At 39.9% G+C, this 18064-nt stretch overlaps 1 protein-coding gene across 1 annotated transcript in view; it reads left to right on the forward strand.

Moving 5' to 3' along the window:
* The window catches only part of LOC149071111 (neuroglian-like), a 195844-nt gene that overhangs the window by 85623 nt on the left and 92157 nt on the right, over positions 1-18064 (forward strand). Inside the window, exon 3 of the mRNA XM_089248261.1 lies at positions 5345-5440. The gene's annotated coding sequence lies outside the window, so the exon portion shown is untranslated. The remainder of the gene's footprint in view (positions 1-5344; positions 5441-18064) is intronic.

Here is an 18064-nt window from a genome sequence, read left to right on the forward strand (position 1 = left end):
GGAGTCTATTTGGAGCTTTGACATATGGAATTGAGTTTCATTTCATTCTTTCGAGAAGATTAGGAATTTATATACGAGAGATGGCTCTCGGGAATTTCAGGAAAGGTGAAAGAAAAGTTTAATTATTTAATGAAAGAAAAGTTTTATTATTTAATCGATATTTGAGATGACTTGTTGATTGATGTAAGAATATTAAAGAAAGATATCAGTTGGTAATAGAAATCTCGATTTTTAAGAAAAAAATGTTCTAAAAGATCTAGAATGTATTTCGGTTTCATGTTTTAATTACTGTTTCGTTGTGTGGCTGATGACAAAGAAAAAAATATATATTTTGATATTGTGGCCTCCCACAATGGATAGGCTGGCGTGACCCTAGCCTGGGTATCCGCGGATCGACTGCGTTTTATTTTTGTTTCATGCTTTAAATTCACTAGGAAATCAATAGAGGAGGGTGACTTTTGTCACAGAAATCCTTCATCCGTATTATTGTGAATAAAAATAGACTCACTCACACATATCCAATTTTCAATTCGTGTTCTACCGAAAACCTTTGTATGTTTGTAAATGTTTAAAGATGTTTTGTAAAAGTGATCATCTCAATCTGAAGTTGGTTGCATAGATCTAAAATACAATTTAGTTGTCATACTATACAGGTATCAAAGCCAAATAAAACTCGTTTTCAAAAAAATTTCTTTTATTTAGCTCCCAAAATATTTAATTTACTTCCGCTGTTAATAATTAAACACTTTTCATGCACATCTTTTTTTTTTTTAATTTAAAATCATGTTTATTAACTCAATAATTGTAATTATACATTCGATATTGCCATGTAATCTTTCGCAGGGCCGCAACTAGATGCTTGGTCACCCGGGGCTAGCGCGCATTCTGACGCCCCCTTGTAATGTTGTAGGAGAGGTTGCAGAATGAAATTTGCTCCCCCTCGTGTCCAGCGCCGGGGCACAAGACCCGCCTGCTCCCTCCTAGTTGCGACTCTGATCTTTCGTGTCATATACGTCGCTAAATGCTGATTTTCTTCAAGTCTATCCACTCCATTCCCGTTTCCCCCCTTATTTATTTATTTTTGTTTCATATATATGTATTTCTTTTCTTTCCTCTAGTTATTATTTGTACCGACAAACATGTAACAATTATTATTGTTCGGGGCTCACAAGCGAGATTATCCGTGAACTGTTTTGTATCTGTGTTTTAACCGATTAGATAAAATGATCGTATTTAACTAGAAGTCCTATCCAGGTAATCTTCCTGAAATCCTGGCCTAGCCGCCCCGCCCTTATATTTCCCAGAAAGCTGAAGAAGAAAAATCATCTCGAAATGATATTCTGAATTATAGAACGCTTGGTCTTGTTGATTATTTACTGATTCAAGCTTCGAATAACGGCTATAATATTTTCCAGCTTCGATCATGAAGTGAATTGTACAGTAACTATAGTTTGTACACATGCAATCATTATCCTAATAAAATAGAACAATTTCACCCGAAAAAGTTAATTGCTGAGTTCATTGTAATGAGCATTTACTGTTGTGTCGGCAAAAACATTGTTGAAAAATTCTTCGTTGTGTCTGCAGTAAGCATTGTTAAAAACGATTCATTTTCGCGTCTGATAAAGTATTGAAGAAAAAATCCTTCGCCATGTCTGCAGGGAGCGTTATTGAAAAATGCTTTGTAGTCTCTGCAATAAGCGTTGTTGGAAAAAATTCATTGTCGCTTCCGTTGAAAAATTTCGATGTTGTGTCTGCAGCAAGCATTTTTGAAAAATTCTTCTTTGTGTCTGCTGTAAGCATTGAATTCGTTGTCATGTTTACAGTTAGCGTTGTTGGAAACAATTGTATTATTGATTAAATTTCTTGTCGTGTCTGATGAAGCATTGTTAAAATTCTTCGTTGTGTCTGCGGTAAGCATTGTTGACAATATTCATCGTTACGTCTGCGATAAGCGTTGTAGAAAAAAAAAACCACGTTGTTGTGTCTGTTGTTAAAAAATTGTCTTGTTTTCAGAAGTTAGTAGTATTGTTTCAAAAACAGCACCATTAAACGTCATCGCTGGTCGATATAAGTTGTTTTCCCCTAGAAGACAATTGTTGAAGAAAACGTTTCCGATAAATTCTTATCAGTTACGGTTATTTTTGGTTGCTCGAAGCAGTTTCCCGTTCAAACATCGATTACAGTTTCTGTTTAACGTGGGCGTGAATTTAAAGGCATTAAATGTGAATTTTACGGAACGGCTTCTCCCTCGTAAAACTATCCGTGTTCGGTCGAAGTTTTCTAAAATGTTTCAAAGTTCCGGAAAAATTTTTCCGATCCGCGTGTGGCAACGATGCGTTAATTTTTCCCAAGGAGAAAAACTCGCCAATTCCCGAGTGGATATTTGCGGGCCTTTCCGGTGATTCAGGAAGAGCGAGCAGGCAAGTAGCCTTGTATTTTGAACCGTAGTATTTATTGTAGGACGTCGTCTTCGTCTCGCCCGAGCTGGTTGGTAGCACCTGCACCATTGCGTGCTTCCGGCGCATTTGTCACGGGCAGCGATACCGCTTCACGCACAGAAGCGGTTAACGGCCAATAGTTATTACTGTGCTCCGTTCTCATAACCTGTGCAGGTAGGTAGATGGTTAACATGCTTCCCCTCTCTCTCTCGTTTACATTGTTTCGAGATATTGCTATAGAAAGCTTACAGTATTTTCAATTTTAACTCGTATCTCCGTTTTGAAAATTGGTATATGGCAATGTCCTCCTATGCGAAAACCATATTCAACATAATGTAGCATAGCCGCCTTTGGGGGGTATGCGACAAGTGCGGTCGCACCGTTCCCCGCACTCACGGTAACAATTTTTTCCATAGATTCTGCATTTTCATCTAGAAGGAAATAATTCTGAAATTATTTGCGAATTCTGAATTTCCACCAATTCTGAAATTCCCTTTTAATAAATTCTGAACTTTCATAATTTCTGAATTATTTAAATTATGCAAATTATTTCTTTCATTTATTCTGAATTTTCATCAATTCTGAAATAATTTCTGTCATTTATTCTGCATTTTCATCAATTCTGAAATAATTTCCTTCACTAAGTAAAAGTGATTAATCGAGGAAAATTTATCAAACTTACCAAAATGCTCGGCGATTAGGCATGATCGGTGATTACGTATAATAACGGATTTATCACATTTACCATAACATACACATACTTATCGATTAATATCACGCGCTTTCAAGTCTTTGAAATGGTTTTCCAGAGACCTAACAGTTTTGTTACAACTCTTTTAGGACAAATCTCAAGCGAAAGGGGGGTTCATTTCGTCTCTGCATTTTTTGTTTTATGTACGAATTTGTTTTGTTTTATGTATGAGTGAAGGACGTGCTTCCGAGTTCTTTTCCGACTTCCCCAAACCTCAGTCAAAGATGGGAGAAAATAAATCATCCACTAATATTTTTGCTGGTTACGCTGTAAGATGGTGAACCACTTGGATCACAGCCCGAAAAAAAAAAGTCCAACCTCCCTGGAAAGTCAATAGTTTCACTCTCTCTGTGGTCTGATGCTGTTGGATGAGTCCCCGTGTAGTTTTTGGATCGTTCGATGTGCGATCATCTCTCTCTCTCTCTGTAGATACTTCTCCCGGGAAAAGTGCCTATTTTTGCCGACCTTTAAAGTTTTGTTATGTTTTCCTCTGTGTCTTGTGTGGTCCTCTTTGGGGAATTGTTCTTACTTCTGGTGAAACATAGTACCGTACTTTTTGTGTGTGTGTGTGTCCACTCAAAGAAAAGAGCTTCTCTTTTATGACCATTTTTTTTCTTTTGTACCACGTGGGACTTTTTCCCTTTTACGCACCATTTCTTGAAGTCGTTCTTTCGAAAATAAGAAGATACGAGCTTATTTTTTGGTTGTGGGGGTTTCTTTCGGCACGACTTCAAATGGTTTGTAGTTGAGTATCTTTGTCTTTTTTGATGTGCGTACCTATAAAAAGTACTACATTTGTGAAAAAAATTTGGTGAGACAATTTACTCTTTTAAACCTCATTTTTAAAAAATCTATATATAACTGATTTAAAAAGAAATTGAATAAAATTAAGCACATGGGGCCCGAGGAACAGGTGATATCCTGGGAGGAGCCGTTAACTAACACGAAGTACCTACGTACACAAATTTACATTGTTATTCTCGAAAAAAACCCCAGAAAACCATAGTACCAAATCTCATTGTCACGAGGCCAACCTTGCCCGTCACTGTGGTATCGATTGGGAAGAATCTAAGGTTAATGTTAATTGATGACAGCTCTGCTCTTCTAGTTTGAAATAACTCGTTGAAATTCGCACCAGACCCACAACCAAGTCCGTAGCTGACATGGGAGGGGGGTTTGGATGCCGATTCTGTCACCTTCCGAAATGCGATGAAATGTATGGTATAAGTTACGTGGTGATAGGAATCGTCCCAGGCTGGAGCACTGTGAGGGCCATGATGCATGCAGTTCCGAAGAATTTGAGTCACACCACTGAATAAGCCAGGTGAGGCTCTCGAGCCGTGCGACTCATGCGACTGCATGGAGTGCCGCTTGAGGAGAGGCGCCACATCTGAAGTGGAAGGGGAAAAAATAGGGGAAAAATCATTTTTGACGCTCTAGGCACAGGCGGATACAGAGGGGGCGGTGGCTGTCGTCTCCCCCTTGTTCAGTAGAAAAATGGTATTATTGGTATAGGCGGAAGGGTGGCGGTGGACATTTGCCTCTTTCACGCTTACCATATACATCCTCGGTGAATTTTCCCCCCCCCCCTCCTCCCCTTTGGTTCGAAAAGTTCTTATCTCCATAGGGCGATGTACGAAATGCCCGAATCATCGGAATGGATGATTCTGGTGAATTGATGAATGATGATTTATGATTCTTCCCTCGAATTGCATATGCACTACTGGTATTTCGGACGCCATGGCTTTCGAAATCCCTATAACACTGACAACTACCCTTGTGAAGCATCTAGTAACGTTTCCCGATTATGGGAGAGCACATATATTTCAGTTGTTTCCATCTTTCCTCGAAATTTTTCACTTGGAGTTTAGAACCACCAACAACACTCAATCCAATTCTTACTGCTTCTCTGATGTTTTGTGGAATGTTTGTTACTGATTTTTGTTTTGAGTTTGGCATTTTGAAAATTTTGCAATTGATCAATACTGTGTATATCAAATTTGTATATTGTTCAAATATGTATAGCAAATTTGTATATTGCAAATTAAATAAATATTTTATATATAATATAAAAAATTGTATATCAAATTTGAATACCAGGTTTCTCTATAAATATTGTATTTAATTTTTTTTTCCTTTTTATCATTTATAGACTGAAGACGAAGGTTGCGGGTTTCTCATTCGCACACTCACGAGCACCGATTCTATTTTTCTTCTCTGCGTCTCGCTGCTGCTTCCTACGTTATAGGTAAGTTCGAACTACCAATCTCGTGTGAGTATTAATTGAATAAGCAAAACACATAGAATTACTATATGCAGACTGCTACTACTGTACGTAAGCTCCTTATCCGCCGTACTTACCAAAGGCTGGTCCAAAAATGAACTACCTTAAACCAGCTCATCGCCGGTGTTTCATCCCTGGTCAGACTGCAAGAGTGTGGTGACTTATAAGCGTATTGGTTCGAATTGATTTAGTTGTGTGTATGTTATGGTTATTCACAAACACCGTCCTTCGCGCCTATCCACTTTTATAGTAATTTATAGACATTTAAATTGGGTTTGTGTGTGCTTTTCCTTCTTACGCGGACTTCGAAGAAGTTATTCTATTCTACACTTTTTCATACAGACTTGAAAAAAGAAGCAATTCTACTTTTATACGGCCCTTCAATGAGTGATTGTTTTGTTTACGGGCTTCCAAGAAGTAATTCAGATTTTATACTGCTTTCTGCGAAGTAAATACATTTTTTATACGGCTTTATACTTAGTAGTTAAGCTTTTATAGTAGTTCTTCTTAGTAGTTTGACTTTATGTGAAGTAATTCAGCTTTTGAATTACCTTCCAAGAAGTAATTCGGCTTTATAAAAAAAAAAAAAAAAAAAAAAAAAAAAAAAAAAAAAAAAAAAAAAAAAAAAAACAACAACAACAACAACAACACTCCTTCATGGGAAAACGTTGTAAGCGGGAGAAAGCTTTGAACGGGAAATCTAGATGATTATTAATATGCTAAGACGTGGGACCACGAAAATAAGTCGTACTAAGCAGGAAAACGTTGTAAGTGGGATGTACTGTAATTCAGTTTTTATGCGGCCCTCCAAGAAATGATTCGTCTGTTATACTGCTCTCCAAGAAGTAATTGAGCATTTATTGGTGTAATCAAGTTATTTTTAACTTTTATCTTTAGCTTTCATATTGTTCATAAAAAGTGATCCTAGGCGAAATGTGTCCCGCGAAGCCAAAGAGTTTGCGTACTCATAGTTACACACATAGCCTATATATTCATACGAAAACTCCGCTCTACATTATTTTTCGTAGGCAGAAATCAATACACGAGAAAATCTCAATTTCATTGGTTGTTCTATCCCAGAGCTCACACTGGGGGAGAGAGCCCTGGTCGAAAAACTTCCGTGCTGTTCATTAATTCCAATTTAGTCATCGCATTAATTCTTTTATATATAACTTATAAAGTACCCTCCAATATTTCCTCTTTTTACTCGAGAGATGATTTTTTTTGTGTGTGTGTATACTGTATATGTATATACGCGTATGACTTCATTTGATGGAGCGCTTATTATTCCCTGTTGATGCAACAATGTGAGAGGCTTGTAAAGAAAAGAATTTGGGGGGGACGGAAAGGCAATCTATCATAAAAATATATCTTATTAACTTGTGTATACTGGCTTTTTTCCTTCCCTTCTCTTTAATTAAATCATCTTTCCAGCTCAGGTGTTGATTAGGAGTCCCCCTTTTTTATGTATAGCATGCTTTGAGATAATTACTTCATTTTTCCCTTGGCCCTAGTTGAGCTGGAATCTTTCAGTTTATTATATTGAAGGGAGGGATATTAGGGACTGTATATGGAAAGTGGCAGAACAAAGTGTAATATATATTCTTTTGATTAGACCAGGGATTAACGAATTTATAACTATTCTCATAACCAGGGCTGTACAAATTCCAGGCTCCGTGGTGACTCGAAAATCGGTGTTGGCGCCTAAAATTTCGTATATGTGATTGCTAAATCAGAGTGTATATAGGGATGGCTCAGAATTTTCTGATTTCTTAATAAAAACTGCTTTCCTACATGGGAAAGGGGGTCATCAAGTCCCAGAAAAGTCGGGAATAAAAACCATTATTTTACCCGTTATTTACTACCATTGTCCGTTTTTTAGGGCACTTCTAATTATGCAGTAGAATTTTTAGTTTTGATTTTTTGTACCTAAATTTTGAACTGACTAATTGACGGTACAAAGTCAATAAAAATATTCTAAAATTTTTAATAAATAGTGACTAATTCATAATTAAAATAATTTTAATTCAACGAAACTTTTTTCCCAAATAGTTTTCCTTTCATTCATGTTATCATTTTTTTTCCTGTAAGAAGTTAAATAATAGAGTTTTGGTGTATAATGAGACACGTTTTTAGGAAAAAGCCGTCCTTGCCACCTACGAAATTTGGCTGGCTCCTAGGTTTTTTTTCGCCACAAAAAGGACAATATAGTCTCGGGTTGAGAGCACCTGGTCTGTATGTCTGTATGATAGGGATTCCGAATGTTTTTTTTTTTTTTACGATCACAGCACACCTGGGAGTGAGTTTGGAATTCGAAATATCTCGGGCTATTTTTCCCTATCTCAAAAAAAGTTTGAGGTGACACACTAAAATTTCGTGACACTGGTTGGTGCGTCTTGCTATCATCGTCTCAATACAATTTTATCTCCAGAAACTATTTCACAGCACTCCTTACAGATTCTGGGTGTGTGACCAATATACTGCTTCTATAGCAGGCAATACTTGATGTCACGGTGCACAATCTGAGACTCACTGCATTAGACGCTATAGAATTTGACCTAGAAGTAGTTTCTTGAATAGAGCAGCGTTTTCAACAGCTGGCTGATGCGAAGATGAATTCAGGAAAGAAAGAAAATTCAACTGCCCTTGCGGGGAATCGAACCCGCGTCTTCTGACTTGGGTGCGCGCACTAAGAGCGTGCACAGAGAAGTAACGAATCTCAGTCTTAGAATTCGTCTTCACAATAGCGGAGAGCGACATCATCCTTGGAGAACAGTGTTTCCTTTACCCTTGTTTCGTCCATTGGCACCGTTTTAACCATATTTTCTTCTTTTGAGTCCTCACGTTGGCTTAAATCTTCAATATCCTCACTCCCTACAAAAGTGGGAAAGAGCCTTTCTACTTATTAAATGTATCACAATATATATATACTAGGCGTATATATATATATATACTATATGCGTATTACAGTAAGCAATATACCACGAGATGCGCTGCAATGCGCAATGCACCACAATAAGCAATGCAACATAATACGCAATGCTACACCATCGGCGATTCGGTGCAATGAACAATGCACCATTTTAGGCAATGCAGCACAATAAGTAGTGCAGCCTTATTTATATTAAGGGCACCACAAAAAACAATGCACCACTATATCAGGGCACCACATTAAGCAATACAGCACAATACTTAATGCACCTCCATCGGCAATACAGCACAATACTTAATGCACCTCCATCGGCAATACAGGACAGTGCTTATTGCATCACCATCGGCAATACAACACAGTGCTTATTGCACCACCAACGGCAATACAGCACAATAAGCAATGCGCCACCACAGGCAATGCGCCACTATATTCAGTGCACCACATTAAGCACAGTGCGCAATACACCACAATAAGCAAAACAACACAATGCGTAATTTACCCCCATCGACAATACTGCACAATAACAAATACACCACCACCGTAGGCAATACAGCACAATAAGCAATGCACCACAATACGCAATTAACCACAATACACCATAATCACTGCATTAGAATAAGCAATATGGCACGTGATTCACTAAAATACGTAATGCATAACAATGCGCAATTTGCCAATATTTACAGTGCATCAGAATAAGCAATGCAGTACAATACCTCATACACCGCAATACCGCATAATATGCGATACATCGCACTAAACAAAGCCCCATAATACGCAATGAGCCACAATAATCCATAAGCACTGCATTGCAATAAGCAATACAGCACTCAGTGCACTAAACACGTAAAGCATCACAATCAGTAATGTAGTAATGTGTGTAATTAGTAATATTGTACACCACAAATAAGCAATGTAGCATAGTATGCGATGCATCGCAATAAGCAAAGCATTATAAAAAGCACTATAGTACGCAATGCACCACAATACGCATTAAACGCGGCATTACAATGAGTAATGCGTAATACAGCACATGATGCATTACGATATGCAATGCACTGCAATCAGTAATGCACCATTATTTTTGCAGTGCCACATGCAGCACAATGCGCAATGAGAAGCAAGTATTCATCCTCGACTCAAAATGAAACCTGTCAATTTCCCCATCAAGAGATCTATCTGTCCAATGCCCCGCGCTGGGTACCCGGACCCTGAGTGTTGGGAGCACTGGTGATGTATACATACCTCTGGGTACACGCAGAAAACTTGATCTCTACAGGTCAAGCGGTTCCCGATGTCCTCAGGAGTTAAATGAAAACTCGACCCGAAATCGTAACCGACTTCCGTAACACAAAAACGTAACAGATTTCCGTCACTAATTTCGGTTGCTTAGAAACAGGCCTTTTCGAGTTTGTGATTTTATATTATAGAGTAGATATATAGATATATAATGCATTTCTAAGTTAATCCATAGTGCATAAAAATTATGTAAATAAGGTAGATCTCGGTGGACACCCCCCCCCCGCTAGAGATCCCTGGTGGCTCAGCATGTGAGGTGAGGCTTGGTTCTAACTGTATAGGGCTATATTCTTACGTTTCCCCTACCGAATATTTCTGTTTAATTTTTTCCCCCAGATCTTAATTTTTTCACAAATTTCTATGGCCCCTTAACCACCCGTCATACATAATTCTACCTTTCACTTTATTCTCACCGGAAATCCCCTTTAAAATATCCCGGGACCGCAAGAAGGTCCATGTGATCCTCAAGCGGAAACTGGAATAGAAGACCAACGATGAATATAGTGCTGTTTTTCTCCCATTATTTTCACACGTGTGTGTGTGTGGATGTGTGCGAAGTTGTGACTTCACATCGCAGAATAATATGATACTGCTACGGGGTTCCTTGATGAAAGAATAAAAAGAGGGGTTTTGTTGTTCGCGGCACTTCACGCGCTAATGCTGCTGCTGCTACTGCTACGATTTTTCAAGTGCTTTTCACAGAAGAAATTCTATATCCATCTCTGTTTTGTAGCAGCAGCTATACACAATGACCGACCGGGTTATTTTGTTTTGCCGGTTTGTAATATCAAAGGAGTTCGTTGACCAACTACCGCATAAAATGGAACTTCATGCCTCCTTGCATCATGTCTTTTCTTTGTTTGCTCTGAATTTCACTTATTCGTTCAGCTTTGTCTGGAGCGAATCTATGAATCCACTGTTTGCACTCAAGAGATGTTCCTCCTCTTCCTTTTTCTTATGTTATTTGGACCTGGCTGTCAGTTTCTCACATTTAATCTAGAAGTTATGAAGTCCAAGTCGTAATTTCATGCCGAATTTGATACAGTGTGATCAAGCGTTTTCGAATTTTTCACGCGTTTATCTGATTCATGCGAACATCCGCATGTTGAGGCCATCGATTTCCACTCAGATGGTCAGTTTTGATTTACATTAAGCTGTCGTCATCAATTTCAGCATTTTGAAGCTCCGTTGCTTCATCCGGGTCGCTGGCGATCTGATATTGCATCAGATCGGAGCTGTAATTTAATTTTTCTTCGAAGTCTCTACGGCAGCGTTTCAGAATCGCTTTGCCCTTGCGGGAAAAAACCCTTGAAAATAGTATGTATCTGCGTTGTAGGGAATTCTTGAAAATAGCATCCAAATTGTGACGTTGTAGTTTCTTATGTGCCCTCTTTAAAACGGTATCTACGTTCCAGAACTTCCCAACATGAACGTGCACCTCTGTGGGTACGTGATGAGTCTTTTTATCAGCGTCATAAACATGAAATCGGTGCGTAAGAACTATCACATGCTAAAAATTTTGCAGAGTACAAGCCCATTTCAACGTTAAGCTTTATTGAAAACGATAAATTGAAATGAAATATGTTCCATGGAAGATTCTACAGCCCAGAAACGCACATTTCACTACTACTGAAACAGGCTTCTCGAATCGGGAGTCGGTCGAATCACAGAAGATGTGTTTTGTTAACAGTGAGGGCGAATGCCAACCATGGGCGGGATACTTGAGGGATTGAAGACTGGGAACCACGGTTGTAGGGGAAGCTCTTGATTATAGTATCCATGGACTAGGGAACCATAAAATAGTATATTTCTAGGTGTACGTACACATTATATGCATGTCCAGCGGGGTCAGCATAGGGCAGTAAGTCTCATACTTACTTCTAGGGGTGCGCAAGCCTTTTATGAACTTCAGTTGGTACGCATTAAATGGGGGGAAGCAGCCCTCATACCCAAACTAGGCAATGGTTTTTCTTGTTTTTGGCTTTCCCGGTGAAAGATGCCATTTGACATTTTATAGGGGGGGGGGGGGGGGTTGATGACGTAAGCATCATTCAAGGGCTCCCCCCCCCCCCGTCATCAGTCAGCACCCTCATCGATTCTGACGTAATACTTGAATGGCCCCCTTGCCACTTGAGTGATCTGTAAATGTGCTACGTTTACTGTGAATGTGCCGCAATCGATTGACTTATCTGAAAATGTGCTACGGGACATTTAAGTGATCTGCAAATATATTGCTGGTCACTCAAGTGATCTGCAAATATATTACTGGTCACTCAAGTGATCTGGAAATATAGAGCTTAGTTCATTTTACAAACTTTGGCTTAAGATCACGGGCCACATCAGATGCCTCCGGAGGCCACATTTGGCCCGCGGGTAATAGGTTGAGCATATATGTACATTTTAACAGGTACTGAAGCCTCTGACTCATTTCTCAGAATAAGCTATCCTCCTGAACATTTCAATGGGTTGGTAATTTCCGTGGTGGGGGGGGGGGGGGGGGGTCATCGAAGCACACCATTTTGCTATCCCAAAACACTACTAGAATTTAATCCCACTGCTATTCATGACTATTTATCGCTTGAATCCTGAAGAATGCCCCCGCGAAATACCAGTTGAGAAATACCGCTCTTCTATAGTATGGAAAATTTTGGGACCCAAGATGCCTAGCGCAGGGGTTTTCAAACTTTTTTCACCCGTGGTGCCCTTTCCCTAATCAGTGCTCTTATCCTCTACTGAACCACACATGCACCTCGTACATATTCCTGTGCTCTCCAAAGCAATTTAATAAAGAATCTTTTCGAAAAATCTTTGTTAAGGCCGCAGCTCCGCTCTCTTCCCTCCCCGCCCTCGTCGAAGGTTGGTGGCGCAACAGGGCACCGCGGTGCACTGTTTGGGAACCCCTGGTCTAGCAAGTATGTGAGCTCAAATTACACGGGAAATGATCTAAATACAAAAGACCGTAATAAACGCAAAATTGATTTCCATTATTCAATCATACGGTACTAAGCGAAAAGCGTGGTGATGACCCATACATGTTGGATAATTTGTAGGAATTATTTCGAATTTCAGTCATCACCATTTAGGAAGGGGGGGGGGTGGGTATTCGTATTCAAATGGAGCCGAATTTATATATATTTTTTTTGTCTTTTCACTCGGTTAATGTTGTCACTATCGGCCGTGTGCTCATTGGTTCGTGAAAAACGCATTTTGTCGGTGAGAGGCAGTGAAGTATAGAAAAAAACTATCTATCATTATTATATTTCTCTTCATGTTATTATCATTATTTGCTTATTTTTTTTTTTTTATCCGAATCAATTTCATTCTTCGTTTGCTGCACACACCGATATCGGAGAATCGATTCTAGCTGCAAATTACGCCACTGGGTGGTACTTCTTTTACTCGACCGGACACCATTTAAAGAGAATTTTTATTTGACGTGCACTTTTGCGGAGCTATTAAAGGTGGCGTTGATAGCAGTTACGCCACTGTTTTTTTTTTTAATTTTTTTTAGAGAAATCTGGTTTTTTTTTTTTGTCTTTTCCGGAGAGGGGGGTGTGGCTCCCATCAGCGCCATCGACCGGAGTTTTCGACGGCCTGGCGGATTGTGGAATTCTGGGTAATTCCGCCTTTTGTGGTGGCGGCGTTGCGCGCGCCATTGTCCTACATTGGCGACCAGCCAGGCTGTCGCCACTGGATTTTCTACGTCTCCCCCCCCCCTTCCTACAGTGGCGTAAGTAAAACGTTGTGTATGTGTGTTCAGGAATATAGAGGGGGAGGGGGGGTTGAATAATTCTCCATTCCTCTCTCGAGAAATCCCGCTTTTGACTAACAGGAGAAAATACAATTTGCATCGACGGCGTTTTACGCAAATTTCATAAACGGAGAGAACTTTGTTTGTTGGTGGGGGGGAGGGGTGTTGTGGATTTTATTTTAACTTTTTTGGGAGGAAATTTGTGCATCGTGTCTCCTCGAAATGAATTTTTTTTGTTGGTTTGATGTTTGTTTTTGGGATCAAACAGACGGGAAATAACAGATGTATTTCCGTTGTTCGCGTAATGTGTGGAATATGCGTGAATAGTACTGCATTTGGTTTGGGTGCATCTAGGGTAGGGGGTACACCACAACCTCTTCAATCCGTTGGCCAGATATGAGTTATTTTTACTACTCCCGTTGCCAGAAACTTGTATATAAAGGGTGACAATATGGCCCGTGTTTTAGTGGATATTCCATTAATTTTGGAAGTCCCAATTTTTTTTTTTATAAAATACTAGCTGATACCCGGCGACGTTGCCCGTCCCGTAAAAAAGTTATATACGTATTATTAATTATTTCTTAATCAAAAAAATTTCTGCATCAAGTAAGAAAAAATTACTTTTATTTTTAAAGGAAAACTTGAGGCAATCGCTTTTGTGGATACACAATATTTTTTGTTTTTCCATCTGGTGTGTAGATGTACAAATTTTTGGGATTTTCAACACGCGAACAGGCGACGAAAAGCTGCCCGTGAGAAATACAGGACTCAAGTAGGTTGATACCTGCCACTGCTAACGACTGGCCTTGCGCTTTGTTGATTGTCATGGCAAAAGCTGAACGAATCGGGAACTGTAATCGCTTTAAAGTGAATGGGACAGGGGCCATTCAAATATTACGTAAGCACATTTTCTCTTACCCATTTTTGACCCCCTCGCTCCCCTTGTCAGCAAAAATCAGCAAAACACGGACCCCCCCAAGCAACCTTCAAACCCCCCCCCCCGTCATCAAAAGCCACTAAATTCAAAACCCCCAACCCCCCCCCCCCCCCTCGATGCTGACGTAACACTTGAATGACCCCATACGTGGAATGTGAAGACGTCTTCTCCTTTGGCACATCCAGTTAGAATCGGTGCTTCGATGATGTATTTGTGCAATTTATTCACGCAGGGTCTGCTGCCATTGCAGATTCTCTGTGTCTCCAAATTTCTTAAAAGCATTATAGGCGCTCCGACTTTGAGGGTCAAATTGTGTGGGGGCACACCTGGAATATACAAAGAGTTCAGAAATTCTGCAGAATACAGAACTGTCTACGCTGTGTCTGTGACAGTGTCAACCGATTTGTAAGATGTGGAGTCCCGGAATAATTTTTAGGATTTTTTTGTTGATCTTGTTCACACTGTCATTTTTCGATGCCACAATCGCTCTCTCACAAAGCCACTCATGGTTTCGGTGATTTTGTTGAATGTTTGGGAAGACTTTGTCTGCAAGTTCTTGAACTGAGTTTAACAATTGGCAAAATCCATTTGGGAACGTAATGAGTCCAGTGCTTGTGTCTCTACGGGAATTCTTCCATTGCCAAGTTTGATCACATGCAACTGACGTGGAAATGATAGCAGTGCGAGTTCAGTTGAACTCTCATGTTGGTGGATAATGATAATTTTTTAACTTCGTGCCAGAGTGTTGATGATTTGAGGCAACAGAGATCTGTTTCAGCCCAGCTTCGTGGCAGAGTCTGGTACAAAGTGAGTACACCTAACAGTCTGAGTGTGTATCTAGTGTTGTGTTTGATATTTCAGTGCTGCCCTTCAAATTGGGAGGGAAGTGTAATGATTGAATATTTGTAACGTTGTAGGCCTGTTGCTCTCTGTGGCGAGACTTTTTAACGGGGTGATCGGCTCACATTCGCGCCTTGAAGCTGGAAACCACAGAAAACCAACTTCAGCCGACCACCACTGTGGCGCCGGTGGGGCTCGAACCCGGTTCCTCGCGATGTGAGTCCGTCACTACGACCACTCGACCACCACAGCGGCTGAGTTCATCAGCTGGCGTTAAACATTTTTATTCCCAATTTTGTCGTCGTAGTTGTTGTTCTCTGTTGTTAGTGACGCCATACGTCTAGCTTGTGCAGCGAATATTATTCAAACGTCTTTAAAGCATTTTTTAAATTGAAACTATACCTCTACGATGGGCGGTTGATGAGATAAAGGCTAGCCTATATGCAGGATACCCTGTACATATCATTCAACAATATATACATTCAACAAGTACATATCATCAACAATGCATTTCAGACGTGTATCTGAAACGCACTGTTGGAAACCACGGTAACCAAAGTAAACGTTCCGAAAGTAATTGTTGAGACCCCAAAACCATTGTTGCCCGACAGTTTTTCGCCCGTTTCGGGCATTTGCCCAGCTCTGACGAACTTTTAAAGTAGCCTACGGTTCAATCCCGGACCTGTTTGGTATATATGCAAAATCTGGCGACGATCGGTCTAAAACTGTAGATTTGTATAAAGAACATACATACATACATACATACATACAGACTTTCACATTTGTATGTAAGATCCCGTTTTTTTTCCCTTTATTTGTCAACAAGGCTTAGTTTAAGTTTTGAAATCAAGAATTATTATTACTTTCATGTCTTATTAATTATGTTAAGATAATTATGACTAATTATCGTAATTAATTGAAGTTATAAATAAATTCATCTATCATTTGTAAAAATGCACGTTTTTTTCTTCGTTTTTGTTCTTTCGACTTGCAGTATCCATCTTTTTCGCAGTTGGCAATTTTTCAGCAATTTTAGCGATAGCCGGCAACTTGACTTGGAAAATTTTTTCAGCAGTTTTTGGCAACTTTACTTGCCTTGATAACTTTTTGGGTGATATCTCGTATTTTTTGTGAAAGAAATATCGTCAGCTTATGTATTTATCGTGTTGTGTGTACATTGATACTTTTTTAACCGAACAACTTTCGCGGGCCGGATGGAACCCATTGTCGGGCCGCATTTTTGCATGGGTATTGCATGGGGTAATAAAACGCTCAACGATATTCAAGTGGAAGACGTGGAGGTCCTAAATCTTCTAAGAAATGTATGTGCAAGCAAAGCACCAGGACCAGATGATATCTATCCCAGGGTTCTCAGGGAAGGTGCTAATGAATTGTTGGGGCCAGTCGCACAGATATACAGGAGTAGTGTTGCTGAGGGTATCGTCCCGAGAGATTGGAAACTGGCTAACGTTGTTCCGATATTTAAGAAGGGTAGTAGAGAGGTGGTGTCTAATTATCGTCCAGTGAGTTTGACGAGCTCCCTCTCGAAAATTTTGGAAATTATCATCAAAAGGCAGTTTGTGAAGTGGATAGACGAGAATAATGTATTGTCGGATAATCAGCATGGGTTCAGGAAGGGGAAGTCATGTGTAACTAACCTCCTTTGCTTCTATGATTACGTGACTAAGGCTTTGGGTAAGAGCAAAAATGTCGACGTTGTTTACCTTGATTTCCAGAAGGCATTCGATCGGGTCCAACATGGCAAACTCTTGAAGCGTTTACACGAGATTGGAATAGGGGGCAACTTGCTGAATTGGATAGAATCGTGGTTAAGAGATAGGTCGCAACGAGTTATGGTGAACGGGGAATTCTCTGGTTGGACAGACGTCACAAGTGGAGTTCCTCAGGGAAGTGTCCTTGGCCCCATACTTTTTTCACTTTTTATCGACAAACTCGATCAGGGTATCGATGGAATTACTAGCAAATTCGCAGATGATGTGAAGCTAATGGGGGTAATCGGAAATGAAAGCGATAGGGAGTTGCTCCAGACCAACTTAAACAAGATTGCAGCATGGGCAAATGAATGGAGCATGACGTTTAGCGTAGATAAGTGCATGGTCGCTCATTTTGGTTCGAACAACCCACGGTTCTCTTACGAGTTGAATGGTGTCACTATCCCGGATGCAACTAGAGTCACCGATTTGGGAATTCTCATTGACGAGCGACTTAAGTTTTCTGAACATTGTTCAGCGGTTGTCAAAAAATCGAATAGAATGCTTGGTCTCATTTTCAAAAAGGTCTCTTCGCGTTCTCCTAAAGTCATTCTTCCGCTTTTTCGAGGCTTAGTTCGTCCTGGACTGGAGTATGCTGTAAGGTTTTGGAGACCATACCTACAGAGGGACATAGACTTGGTTGAAGGGGTGCAGAGAAGAGCTACGCGTGTCCTTATTGGCACACGGGGCTTGAGGTATGAAGAGAGACTTCATTTTTTGAATATGTTTACATTGGATGAACGCAGGTGTCGAGGAGATATGATCGAAGTGTTCAAAATTTTCAATGGGATGGATAGGATGGACCATGAACTTTTAGTACACCGCCAATCGACTGCTTTTACAAGGGGACACCAGTATCGATTGGTGAGGGACAATGCAAGGTTATGGTGTCGCAGGGAATTTTTCTCCAATAGGGTTGTTAATAAATGGAATAGCTTACCCCCGGAGGTAGTAAATTGTAACTCAATTGACACGTTTAAAAAGAAATACGATAAACATGTTGGGGTAAATCGAGAAGCTATCCATTCTTAGAATAAGACAACCATAAGTATTCTTT

The sequence above is a fragment of the Pholcus phalangioides genome, unplaced genomic scaffold (assembly GCF_987345545.1).
Source record: "Pholcus phalangioides strain wild (caught in Gottingen) unplaced genomic scaffold, Ppha-v1.0 ptg000019l_1, whole genome shotgun sequence".
Taxonomy (NCBI): domain Eukaryota; kingdom Metazoa; phylum Arthropoda; class Arachnida; order Araneae; family Pholcidae; genus Pholcus; species Pholcus phalangioides.